This window comes from Apium graveolens, chromosome 9 (genome assembly GCF_009905375.1).
Source record: "Apium graveolens cultivar Ventura chromosome 9, ASM990537v1, whole genome shotgun sequence".
NCBI lineage: Eukaryota > Viridiplantae > Streptophyta > Magnoliopsida > Apiales > Apiaceae > Apium > Apium graveolens.
This window is the reverse complement of record NC_133655.1, coordinates 256,056,931-256,071,439: the sequence shown is the minus strand read 5'-3', so window position 1 is coordinate 256,071,439 and position 14,509 is coordinate 256,056,931. Positions and strand designations below refer to the sequence as shown.

General features: G+C 41.3%; 1 non-coding gene across 1 annotated transcript; it reads left to right on the top strand.

Moving 5' to 3' along the window:
* Positions 1–12,856: 12,856 nt before the first annotated feature.
* On the top strand, positions 12,857–12,963 carry LOC141688184 (small nucleolar RNA R71). The gene has a single exon (XR_012561644.1). It is a non-coding gene; the product is annotated as a small nucleolar RNA R71 (small nucleolar RNA).
* Positions 12,964–14,509: the final 1,546 nt, after the last annotated feature.

Genomic DNA, 14,509 nt, shown 5'->3' with positions numbered 1-14,509 from the left:
ACATAGTAGACCACATGAAAAAGATTATTCTTGCGCTGCCCAAGAACTGCTCCCACCGCATAATCACTCGCATCATACATCATCTCAAAAGGCTCTGTCCAATCAGGTGTCGTAATAACCGGTGCTGTTATCAAACTCTTCTTGAGAGTCTCGAATGCCGTCAAGCATTCATCATCAAATTTGAAAGGCACATCCTTCTCGAGCAAGTTGCACAACGGCTTAGATATCTTCGAGATGTCCTTAATGAAACGCCGTTAAAAATCCGCATGACCAAGAAAACTACGAATTCCTTTCACAGAAATAGGGGGTGGAAGATTTTAAATGACTCCCACATTGGCTTTGTCCACCTCAAGACCCTTGCTAGAGACCTTATGCCGAAGAATAATGCCTTCACGCACAATAAAGTGACATTTTTCCCAATTGAGCACCAAATTAGTTTCCACACACCTTTTGAGCACCGCACGAAGATTATTCAAACATTCATTATACGAATGTCCAAAGACGGAGAAGTCGTCCATGAACACTTCGACATTATTTCCAATCATATCAGGGAATATAGCCATCATACATCTCTGAAAAGTGGTAGGTGCGCCACATAAGCCAAACGAAACTCTGCGAAAAATGAACGTGCCAAATGGACAAGTGAAGGTAGTCTTTTCTTGATCCTCTGGTGCAATGCAAATCTGATTATACCCCGAATAGCCATCCAGAAGACAATAATACTCATGACCGGCCAACCTGTCCAGCATCTGATCAATAAATGGAAGAGGGAAGTGATCCTTTCTCGTGGCCTTGTTCGACTTTCTGTAATCCATGCATAACCTCAATCCTGTGACTGTTCGAGTGGGGATGAGCTCGTTCTTCTCATTTGCTACCACAGTAATACCTCCTTTCTTAGGTACACATTGCACGGGGCTCACCCAAGAACTGTTAAAAATAGGATATATGATTCCTGCATCCAGCCACTTCATAATTTCTTTCTTCACCACTTTTTTCATGATAGGATTAAGTCATCGCTGTTGCTCAACAGTTGGCTTACTACCATCTTCTAGCAGAATTTTATGCATGCAGTACGAAGGGCTGATCCCTTTGATATCTGCTATAGTCCATCCAATAGACTTTTGAATTCTCTCAAAATCCTCAAGAGCTTGTCCTCCTCACTATATGAAAGGTCAGATGCAATAATTACAGGTAAAATAGATGCATCACCTAAAAAGGCATACCTCAAGTGTTCAGGCAATGGTTTAAGCTCCAAAGTAGGTACTTCCTCAATAGTTTTCGCCTTCAAGGAGAAGCATTTAGATATTGTAGTTGCTCATTGCCATCCTCATCATCACTGTCAAACCCCCCCCCCACTAAGGCTTTCTCTAATGCGTCAGACATTAGCATATGATCAAGTTCTGAAGTTACCGCAGAATCAATCAAATCCACCTTTAAGCACTCCTCGTCTTCTGTAGAGAAGTTTTTTGCTTTGAATACATTGAATGTCACATCCTGATCCTGCACCCTCATAGTAAGTTCACCTTTCTGCACATTTATCAAGGTACGTCCTGTAGCCAAGAAAGGTCTTCCCAAAATTATGGGGATATTCTTATCTTCCTCGAAATCCAAAATGACAAAGTCTGCAGGGAAGAAGAGTTTATCCACATTTACTAACACATCCTCCACTATGCCTCGTGGATATGTAATAGAACGATCAGCCAATTGTAGAGACATGTAGGTGGGCTTTGGATCAGGCAAATTCAACTTTTTGAAGATACACAACGACATCAGATTGATGCTTGCTCCCAAATCGTACAGGCATTTATCAAAAGACAACCTGCCAATGGTGCAAGGAATGGTGAAGCTACCTGGATCTTTAAGCTTTGGAGGTAATTTCTGTTGCAGCACAGCACTGCACTTTTCCGTTAGAGCAACGGTCTCAAGGTCATCCAGTTTCACCTTCCTTGAAAGAATACTCTTCATGAATTTCGCATAACTAGGCATTTGCTCCAGAGCCTCAGCAAAAGGTATGTTGATGTGAAGTTTCTTGAACACCTCCAGAAACTTACCGAACTGCTTATCCAGTTTTTGTTGTTGCAATCTCTTTGAAAAAGGTGGTGGAGGATAGAGCTGTTTCTCCCCTGTATTACCCTCAGGAAGAGTGTGTTCAACAGTAGTCTTCCTTGGTTCCGCCGCTTTCTCCTTTTGCTTCTCTTCTTCATCAACAACTTCAACTTCTCCGTCTTTTGCTTTTTCAGCATCAGCAACTTTTCCAGACCTTAAGGTAATAGCATTTACATGCTCTTTAGCTTCCTTCCTGCCTGGCACTTCAGTATCACTTGGAAGTGTGCCAGGTTGACGATTGAGCACTGCATTGGCTATTTGACCGATTTGATTTTCCAAGGTCTTGATAGAAACAGCCTGACTTTTGCACAACAACTTGAGTTCCTCGAAATCAGCACTAGAAGGTGGAGCAGCACCTCTTTGTTGAGGTTATGATTGCCTTCGAGCATACTGCTGTGGTTGTTGGAATCCAGGTGGATTAAACTGTTTACTTACGCCTTGCTGATATGGTTGCTGAATAGCATTCTGAGTATTGCTCCAGCTGAAATTGGGATGATTTCTGTTGTTAGGATGATAAGCAGCTGGCCCAGGCTGCTGCGGTCGCTGATAATTGTTCACATACTGAACAGATTCATTAACAAGAGAACACTGATCTGTAGCATTAGAACCTGCACAAAGCTCATAGACCATAGCTATCTGATTGACTCCATAGGTGGCTAAAGAATTGACCTTCATAGACAGCGCTTGCTGCGCTGCAATAGCTGTAGCTGCATCAACTTCCAGAATACCTGCTACCTTCCCAGGCATCATCCTTTGAGTTGGGTTTTGATGCTCATTTGCAGCCATAGTTTCAATAAGATTATAAGCCTCGGTATAGCTTTTGGCCCACAAAGCGCCTCCAGCTGCTGCATCGAGCATGGACCGATATTGGGCCCCCAAACCATTATAGAAACCAGTGATCACCATCCAGTCAGGCATACCATGATGTGGACACTTTCTCAACATCTCCTTGTAGCGCTCCCAAGCTTCGCACATAGATTCTGTTTGTTGCTGCGCAAACTGAGTAAGAGCACTCCTCATAGATGCAGTCTTCGCCATTGGATAGAACTTTACCAGAAACTTTTGCGCAAGATCTTGCCAAGTAGTGATGGACCCAGCTGGTTCAGAGTGTAACCAGTCCTTAGCTTTATCCCTCAGAGAGAATGGGAAAAGCCTCAGCTTGATAGCCTCATCAGTCACACCATTATATTTGAAAGTACTACAGATCTCGACAAAATTCCTGATGTGCATGTTGGGGTCTTCAGTTGCAGCACCTTCGAAAGAAACAGAATTCTGCACCATCTGAATAGTGCTCGGCTTGATTTTAAAAGTGTTAGCCTGAATAGCCAGATGAAGGATTCTAGACTCAATGTCATCAATTTTAGGCCGAGAAAAGTCCATAAGAGCTGGATCTGCCGGAACTATACGATCACCCATGATTACTGGTTCTTTCTGCTCACTCTCTTTATCTGAATCTTCAGAATCTATCTTCTCCGGAATATCAAGAACTGAGTATGTTTCCTCCGCCGTATCTAAAGTCCTCTTGCGAGTACGAGAACGTGTTTGCATAAACGCTCGCTAAAGTACCTGAAACACAACCGGAAATGATAAGTAACACGTTTTAATCAATGAGTCCTAATGACCACTGATGGTAAGTACATAAACTAAACAAATACGCCGAGTCCCCGGCAACGGCGCCAAAAACTTGTTAGGGCGGAAAACACGCGCTAATAATACACGTAAGTATACGCGTTCGCAAGTAATATAGAATACTTTCTAGTTCGTTCCCACAGAGACTCGGACTAATTATGCTCAATTAACACTTACTCACAAATGTATGATTACTTCTCAATGTTAAGACAATAACACATAGAATTGATTAACTAATTATTAACTATAATTAACTACAAGAATTAAACACTTAATTGACACTTAAATTAACAATATTAAAATGAGATCATAACTTCATTACTACTTCCTTCAATAGTTATTGTTATTACTCTTAGCATGTAACGGTGATGAAATTAATCGAACAACACTAAACGTATAAAAGCCAACTTTCGTTGTACCAATACCATTCTACCAAACATCCAAAATTAAGATAGAAGTTGAATAGTCATCAATATGTTGAGACCCTATATGTCTACAGAATTTGACAACATAACGATTTAAGCACAAGTTATTCCTTATGATTACAGAGGGCAAGTAAAACGGTTAGAGTTACCCACTAATCATGCATACACATACATGAACATATGCTAGCATGGTAAGTTCTAAATCTCAAGATCCACCGTCGCTTCACAAGAGATTAACACCCTATCTTATATGTTCGTGACGCACATAAGATGAATAAGCACAACCAATACTAGATATCATACAATCATCACACTCTATGGTATTAAACAACTAACTAAAGAATTCCATAACAAATCCGTTACGACCCCATGATCAGGATTAGCCCATGATTGAACTCATCGTCACCATGGGTTCATATGAAAACATGATAATAACACACAAGAATAATTAATAAAACTACTTATATTAAACCAGAGTACGTCACAAGAGTAAATAGGTTCAAAGCAAAGAAAAATAGCATCCACTGTTATAACGAATAAAAGAATCACAAGAAACTATGCTTCCTCTTCATTGCGATGTGCTAAAACGGTCTTCTTCCTTATCTCCTTGCTCCTCGATTAATACCACGATTTAACACACGTGAAACGACTCTGAAAACTACTTATATAGAAGCCCCACAAAACCCAGCCATCTAAGAAATCAGAAGTCCAGCAGAACAAGAACTCTAAAAATTATATTTTTAATTCGCGCCCCTGAGCGGCTGCCCAGCAATCCTGAGCGGGCGCCCAGCTTCCTGAGCGGCCGCCCAGCCAGGCTGAGCGGGCGCCCAGCACCTTACTGGAAAATTAATTATTTTTCACCCGTTCTCTGCTGCATTCTGCTCCTATCTTCCCACTTGCAATGCCAAACACATACTAAGGCTTATTCTTGATGAAATCTCCCCACAAATGCAAGTAATATTCTGAAATGCACAAATTCTAGAAAAACACATCAAATACACAAAATACTTGATTTCAAGACATCAATTCAAGCCATTATAAGACGTTCGAAGTGGTATAAAATGCCACTTATCACACCCCCAAACTTAAATCGATGCTTGTCCTCAAGCGTCACAGACTCAAAAACAAAACAAAAACATGCATGAATGCAATCTATATGAAATGCAGTGATCCCCCTTACTACGATCAAACCAACCAACTTATGACATCTCAACAAATACAATTAGGCGAATAAAGATCAATCAAATCATGCAAACTAACAGACAACCAGAAACGTGGTGTTTGCAGATGCTTAACAGATATGCTTCGAAACTATATCAATTATCATAACTCGACTATCCTCAAGGTAATCACATGATTATACGAAGAATAAATTCTAGGCATAAAATGACTTAAACACTTCAAGATTACTGGAGCTTATTGCGGAATCATGCTTTTTATTCAACACAACAACAATGCTTATTTGACCGTGCAATGAGTGAGGTCCACAAAAGACTTATACAATGGCATCCATTTAGCGAGCGTTAGGTTAGCGGATCCCAGACTATAAAAGCCTTAGGTCACTAGGCACAAAGTCCCCTAAGAACTTAATAACTCGAATACCAAAGAGCCCACTCGTGATCAATTATGCATTAACTATTTACATTTTTTTTATTTTCTTTCTTTTTTTTTTCTTTTTTCTATTTTTTTCTCCCTTTTTTCTTTTTTTTCAAATTTCTGAGCAAGTGCATTTCGCTCCATCTTGCTCAACCCTAGACTACTCGCATAAAAATACGAGTCGGCTACTAGCCATTTGACGCCTAGCCACAATTAACAATGAATTCCAATTTTTATTCCAGTGTTTTCTTTTCATGCCTTTAATCATTAAGAACCTATTATAAATTCTAAGCATAATCAATAGATTAACCTCAAATACCATCAAACCATGACAAAAATCTAGTCCTTAAGCATACTCTAAGACTTAGTGAAATTACAAGTGTTCCTAGCATGCATGTCAACCTACAAGACTCAACATCACTCTAACGTTATCACTACACTCGCATAAATATCACAAATCAATTGGTAAAGCAACGCAAAAGGGGATCATGGTAAATGCATGAGCTAAATGACATGATAAATAAAGCTATAAAAAAACTATATGGAAAAAAATGCAATTATATGAACTAAACTATCATGCATATGCAACTATATGACACACACACAAAAATATTCCTTAACTACCACCCCCAAACTTAAAATCTTCACTATCCCCAGTGAAGGTAGTAGAAAGGAACTCAGGGTATACCTACTCGGAGAAATCATCATCATCACCTTCAGAGGGTGGAGTATCAGGAGGCGGATAAGCAGAGTCCTCACCAAAAACGGGCCACTGGATGTCAGCTCCAAGGCCTCTAAAAGCAGTCCCAAGTGCAAGGGTGAGCTCCTGAGCAAACCTACTATGCGTCTCGTACATAGCGTCCATCCTCCTCGACAGCCTCCTATACTGGGCATCAGCCATCCCAGCACCCTCCTGAGCTCTAGAAGAGCCTGCCTCATCACGCCTCGGCCTAGCCATGGTAGCACCAGCTGTTTGACGTCCTCCTGGAAGACGATAACCCTGCCCATACTCCTCGGGCTCTCCACCCGTCCACTCCTGCATCGCATTCAGAGTCCTTGAATCAATAGGAGCGGCCAACATCTGCAACTGCTCGTGAGAAGGCCAATGAACTCCCACTGCTCGGCATAGCTTCATGACAGTGGATGCATAAGGGATGTTCATGTGCTTTGCTCCCCTCAAAAACTTCAGAATTCCTTGGTAGATGAACTCACCAAGGTCTACATAATACTCCTCATTCAAAATACCCCATAACAACCTTGCTCGCTCAACTGTAACCTCATGTGCATGTGAAGTAGGCAGAATATTAGCACAAATAAAGGCATTCCATGCACGGGCATACCTGTTCATTGCAATCGCCGGAAAAGAATGATACTCTTTAGTCCCAGTCTTGAACTTCCAAACCGTGCCCGGTTGACAGAGAGTAGCACAAATCAAATCCAAATCAAACTCCTCGGAGGGCTTCTCATTCCAATTCTCCCCCGTGGGCTTCCACTGTCGCTGCCCAATAACACGGTGAATCACCTCAGGATGATAACCCACCGTTAGCCCACGCACAACAGAAAACCCATTCTTTTCAGCCTTTGAGTTCGCATAGAACTCGCGAACCACGCTTATTGGAACCGCCTCCGGCGACTCACAAAAAGAAATCCAACCCTTTTCAGCAATCATCGGCAACAACTCACCATCCCTCCCCGATGGTAAGAATCCCCTCTCCTTCAAAATCGGCTTACCTTGAAGCCTAGTATACTCCTCTTCAGCAGCCCTATCAAACAAACGAGGTCTCGCAGCAGTACCCCTCGAAGAATCAGCAGTGGGAACAGTGCTGCTGCTATCAATAGTCCTGGATCTCTTGGGTGCCATTGAAACTGAGAAAAAGTATTTAAGATTTGTGTTTTGGAATATGGGAGAGAGTTTTAAGGTTGAAAGTGCATGGGGGAGTATATGGAATAGTTGTATGTATATATAGGGTAGAGATTAGGGTTAAAATTTGATTAGGAGTGGGGTTGAGGGTTAAAAATGTGGGTTTATGGGAAAAGGATTCGTGGGTAGTGGGTTGTGTTTTTATTTTTTTGTGTTTTCTGATTTTTTTGGATTTCTAAGGCTAAAAAAAATTCAGAAATTCGGGGGCTGAGCGGCCGCTCAGCAGAACTGAGCGGGCGCCCAGCATCCTGAGCGGCCGCCCAGAAGAGCTGAGCGGGTGCCCAGATGGTGAGTGGAAAAAAAAATTCTTGCCCTTTTTTCTGATTTTTTTTGGGGTTTTGATAGGTTACTTATTTTTAAGGGTTCCTATAACAACAAATCTTGGGTTGCCTCTCAAAAAGCGCTTCTTTTACGTCATTAGCTTGACGTAGTGTACCTTGCTCAAGTTGATAATAAAACGGCACTAACCACTTCCCGGTTTGCGGTGTCCCCATAGTAATGCTTCAAACGCTTACCATTAACCTTGAATGCTTGTCCCGGATCATTCTCAAAAATCTCCACCGCTCCATGTGGAAACACAGTTTTGACAATAAAAGGTCCAGACCGCCTTGATTTCAACTTTCCAGGAAAAAGTCGGAGATGAGAGTTGAATAAAAGAACTTGCTGCCCCGGCACAAATGACTTAGGATATAGCTTCCTGTCGTGCCATCTTTTCACTTTTTTCTTGTACATTTTGTTTTTCTCGTACGCTTGGAGTCGAAATTCATCAAGTTCATTTAACTGAAGCATTTGCTTTCTCCCAGCTGCATCTAGATCAAGGTTCAACTTCTCCAACGCCGAATAAGCCTTATGCTCAAGCTCCGCATGTAAATGACATCCCTTACCATAAACAAGTTGAAATGGGGACATCTCAAGTGGAGTCTTGTATGCTGTTCTATAAGCCCAAATAGCTTCATCGAGCTTTAAACACCAATCTTTCCTTGACGGACAAACAACTTTCTTTAAATTGCGCTTGATCTCTCTATTAGACACTTCCGCTTGACCATTCGTTTGCGGATGATAGGCAGTAGCAACACGATGATTCACATTGTAGCGCTGCATCATAGAAGTGAACTTACGGTTGCAGAAATGCGACCCCTCTTCACTTATGATTACTCGTGGCGTTCCAAACCTTGTGAAAATCTGCTTATGAAGAAAATTCAACACTATATTTGCATCATTCGTTGGTAGAGACTTGACTTCTACCCATTTTAAGACATAATCGACTACCAGCAAGATGTATTGATTATTACAGGACAAGACAAATGGTCCCATGAAATCGATTCCCCAAACATCAAAGACCTCGACTTCAAGCATCACATTTAACGGCATCTCATCCTTCCTCGTAAGATTCCCCACTCTTTGGCAACGATCACACCTTAAAACGAACTGATATGCATCCTTAAACAAAGTAGGCCAGAAAAAACCTGCTTGCAGAATACGAGCTGCTGTCTTTTCACCACCATAATGTCCACCATAAACTGTGGAGTGGCAGTCTCATAAAATCCCCTCCGTCTCACAGAATGGGATACATCTCCTAATGATCTGGTCAGCTCCTTGTCTAAACAAATACGGTTCATCCCACATGTACCACTTCACCTCATGCAGAAACTTCTTCTTTTGAGCTGTATTCATATTAGGAGGCATTATGTTGCTGACAAGATAGTTCGCAATATCTGCGAACCATGGCTCTTCCTCCTAAACTGCGAACAACTGCCCATCCGGAAAAGATTCATTGATCAATGTCTTATCATGTGAAGTCGAATCAGGATTCTCCAATCTAGAGAGATGGTCAGCTACTTGATTCTCAGTACCTTTTCGATCCTTGATCTCTAACTCAAATTCCTGTAGCAAGAGCACCCAATGAATAAGTCTAGGCTTCGAATCCTTCTTGGCAACCAAATAGCGAATGGCCGCATGATCAGTGAATACTGTCACCTTTGTCCCAAGCAGATAAGATCGAAATTTTTTGAAACCAAAGACTATAGCCAAGAGCTCCTTCTCAGTAGTGGTGTAGTTCATTTGAGCTCCATTTAGGGTCTTACTAGCATAGAAGACCACATAAAAAAGATTATTCTTGCGCTGCCCAAGAACTGCTCCCTCCGCATAATCACTCGCATCACACATCATCTCAAAAGGCTCTGTCCAATCAGGTGCCGTAATAACCGGTGCTATTATCAAACTCTTCTTGAGAGTATCGAATGCATCCAATCATTCATCGTCAAATTTGAAAGACACATCCTTCTCGAGCAAGTTGCACAACGGCTTAGATATCTTCGAGAAGTCCTTAATGAAACACCGATAAAAACCCGCATGACCAAGAAAACTACGGATTCCTTTCACAGAAATAGGGGGTGGAAGATTTTCAATGACTCCCACCTTGGCTTTGTCCACCTCAAGACCCTTGCTAGAGACCTTATGCCCAAGAATAATGCCTTCACGCGCCATAAAGTGACATTTTTCCCAATTGAGCACCAAATTAGTTTCCATACACCTTTTGAGCACCGCACAAAGATTATTCAAACATTCATCATACGAATGTCCAAAGACGGAGAAGTCGTCCATGAACACTTCGACATTATTTCCAATCATATCAGAGAATATAGCCATCATACATCTCTGAAAAGTGGCAGGTGCACCACATAAGCCAAACGAAACTCTGCGAAAAGCGAACGTGCCAAATGGATAAGTGAAGGTAGTCTTTTATTGATCCTCTGGTGCAATGCAAATCTGATTATACCCCGAATAGCCATCCAGAAGACAATTATACTCATGACCGGCCAACCTGTCCAGCATCTGATCAATAAATGGAAGAGGGAAGTGATCCTTTCTCGTGGCCTTGTTCAACTTTCTGTAATCCATGTATACCCTCCATCCTGTGACTGTTCGAATGAGGATGAGCTCGTTCTTCTCATTTGCTACTACAGTAATACCTCATTTCTTAGGTACACATTGCACGGGGCTCACCCAAGAACTGTCAGAAATAGGATATATGATTCCTACATCCAGCCACTTCAGAATTTCTTTCTTCACCACTTCTTTCATAATAGGATTAAGTCGTCGCTGTTGCTCAACAGTTGGCTTACTACATTCTTCTAGCAGAATTTTATGCATGCAGTACGAAGGGCTGATCCCTTTGATATCTGTTATAGTCCATCCAATAGCCGATTTGAATTCTCTAAAAATCCTCAAGAGCTTGTCCTCCTCACTACCTGAAAGGTAAGATGCAATAATAACAGGTAAAGTAGATGCATCACCTAAAAAGGCATACCTCAAGTGTTCAGGCAATGCTTTAAGCTCCAAAGTAGGTGCTTCCTCAATAGATCGTTTGAGCTTTCCTTCAGCATTCTTAAGATCAGAAGTAGCAAGAGATTCAAATGGCATGTCTAGCTTTCGCCTTCAAGGAGAAGCATTTAGATATTGTAGTTGCTCATTGCCATCCTCATCATCACTATCAAACCCCCCCCCCCACTAAGGCTTTCTCTAAGCGTTAGACATTAGCATTGATCAAGTTCTGAAGTTACCGCAGAATCAATCAAATCCACCTTTAAGCACTCCTCGTCTTCTGTAGGGAATTTCATTGCTTTGAATACATTGAATGTCACATCCCGATCCTGGACCCTCATAGTAAGTTCACCTTTTCTGCACATCTATCAAGGTACATCCTGTAGCCAAGAAAGGTCTTCCCAAGATTATGGGGATCTTCTTATCTTCCTCAAAATCCAAAATGACAAAGTCTGCAGGGAAGAAGAGCTTATCCACCTTTACTAACACATCCTCCACTATGCCTCGTGGATATGTAATAGAACGATCAGCCAATTGTAGAGACATGTGGGTGGGCTTTGGATTAGGCAAATTCAACTTTTTGAAGATAGACAACGGCATCAGATTGATGCTTACTCCCAAATCGCACAGGAATTTATCAAATGACAACTTGCCAATGGTGCAAGGAATGGTGAAGCTACCTGGATCTTTAAGCTTTGGAGGTAATTTCTGTTGCAGCACAGCACTGCACTCTTCCGTTAGAGTAACGGTCTTAAGGTCATCCAGTTTCACCTTCCTTGAAAGAATACTCTTCATGAATTTCGCATAACTAGGCATTTGCTCCAGAGCCTCAGCGAAAGGTATGTTGATGTGAAGTTTCTTGAACACCTCCAGAAACTTACCGAACTGCTTATCCAGTTTTTGTTGTTGCAATCTCTTTGGGAAAGGTGGTGGAGGATAGAGTTGTTTCTCGCCTGTATTACCCTCAGGAAGAGTGTGTTTAACAGTAGTCTTCCTTGGTTCTGCCGCTTTCTCCTTTTGCTTCTCTTCTTCATCAACAACTTCAACTTCTCCGTCTTTTGCTTTTTCAGCATCAACAACTTTTCCAGACCTTAAGGTAATAGCCTTTACTTGCTCTTTAGCTTTCTTCCTGCCTGGCACTTCAGTATCACTGGGAAGTGTGCCAGGTTGACGATTGAGCACTACATTGGCTATTTGACCGATTTGATTTTCCAAGGTCTTGATAGAAACATCCTGACTTTTGCACAACAACTTGAGTTCCTCGAAATCAGCACTAGAAGGTGGAACAGCACCTCCTTGTTGAGGATATGATTTCCTTTGAGCATACTGCTGTGGTTGCTGAAATCCAGGTGGATTAAACTGTTTACTTACGCCTTGCTGATATGGTTGCTGAATAGCATTCTGAGTATTGCTCCAGCTGAAATTGGGATGATTTCTATTGTTAGGATGATAAGTAGCTGGCCCAGGCTGCTGCGGTCGCTGATAATTGTTCACATACTGAACAGATTCATTAACAAGAGAACACTGATCCGTAGCATGAGAACCTGCACAAAGCTCACAGACCATAGCTATCTGATTGACTTCATAGGTGGCTAAAGAATCGACCTTCATAGACAGCGCTTGGAGCTGCGCTGCAATAGCTGTAGCTGAATCAACTTCCAGAATACCTGCTACCTTCCCAGACATCATCCTTTGAGCTGGGTTTTGATGCTCATTTGCAGCCATAGTTTCAAAAAGATTATATGGTTCAGTATAGCTTTTGGCCCACAAAGCGCCTCTAGCTGCTGCATCGAGCATGGGCCGATATTGGGCCCCCAAACCATTATAGAAATCAGTGATCACCATCCAGTCAGGCATACCATGATGTGGACACTTTCTCAACATCTCCTTGTAGCGCTCCCAAGCTTCGCACATAGATTCTGTTTGTTGCTGCGCAAACTGAGTAAGAGCACTCCTCATAGCTGCAGTCTTCGCCATTGGATAGAACTTTACCAGAAACTTTTGCGCAAGATCTTGCCAAGTAGTGATGGACCCAGCTGGTTCAGAGTGTAACCAGTCCTTAGCTTTATCCCTCAGAGAGAATGGGAAAAGCCTCATTCACACTATTATATTTGAAAGTACTACAGATCTGGACAAAATTCCTAATATGCATGTTGGGGTCTTCAGTTGCAGCACCTCCGAAAGAAACAGAATTCTGCACCATCTGAATAGTGCCCGGCTTAATTTCAAAAGTGTTAGCCTGAATAGCCGGATGAAGGATGCTTGACTGAATGTCATCAATTTTAGGCCGAGAAAAGTCCATAAGAGCTGGATCTGCCGGAACTATACGATCACCCATGATTACTGATTCTTTCTGCTCACTCTCTTTATCCGAATCTTCAAAATCTATCTTCTCCAGAATATCAAGAACTGAGTCTGTTTCCTCCGCCGTATCTAAAGTCCTCTTGCGAGTACAAGAACGTGTTTGCATAAATGCTCGCTAAAGTACCTGAAACACAACCGGAAACGATAAGTAACACGTCTTAATCAATGAGTACTAATGACCACTGATGGTAAGTACACAAACTAAACAAATACGCCGAGTCCCAGGCAGCGGCGCCAAAAACTTGTTAGGACGGAAAACACGCGCTAATAATACACGTAAGTATACGCATTCGCAAGTAATATAGAATACTTTCTAGTTCGTTCCCACAGAGACTCGGACTAATTATGATCAATTAATACTTACTCACCAATGTATGATTAGTTCTCAATGTTAAGACAATAACACATAGAATTGATTAACTAATTATTAACTAGAATTAACTACGAGAATTAAACACTTAATTGAAACTTGAATTAACAATATTAAACACACATGAGATCATAACTTCATTACTACTTCCTTCAATAGTTATTGTTATTAGCCTTAGCATGTAACAATGATGAAATTAATCGAACAACACTAAACTGATAAAAGCCAACTTTCGTTGTACCAATACTATTCTACCAAACATCCACAATTAAGATAGAAGTTGAATAGTCATCAATTATGTTGAGACCCTATATGTCTACAGAATTTAACAACATAACGATTTAAGCATAAGTTATTCCTTATGATTACACAGGGCAAGTAAAACGGTTAGAGTTACCCACTAATCATGCATACACATACATGAACCTATGCTAGCATGACAAGTTCTAAATCTCAAGATCCATCGTCGCTTCACAAGAGATTAACACCCTATCTTATATGTTCGCGACACACATAACACGAATAAGCACAACCAATACTAGATATCATACAATCATCACACTCTAAGGTAATAAATAACTAACTAAAGAATTCCATAGCAAATCCGTTATGACCCCATGATCACGATTAGCCCATGATTGAACTCATCGTCACCATGGGCATATGAAAATATGATAATAACACACAAGAATAATTAATAAAACTACTTATACTAAACCAGAGTATGTCACAAGAGTAAATAGGTTCAAAGCAAAGAAAACTAGCATCCACTGT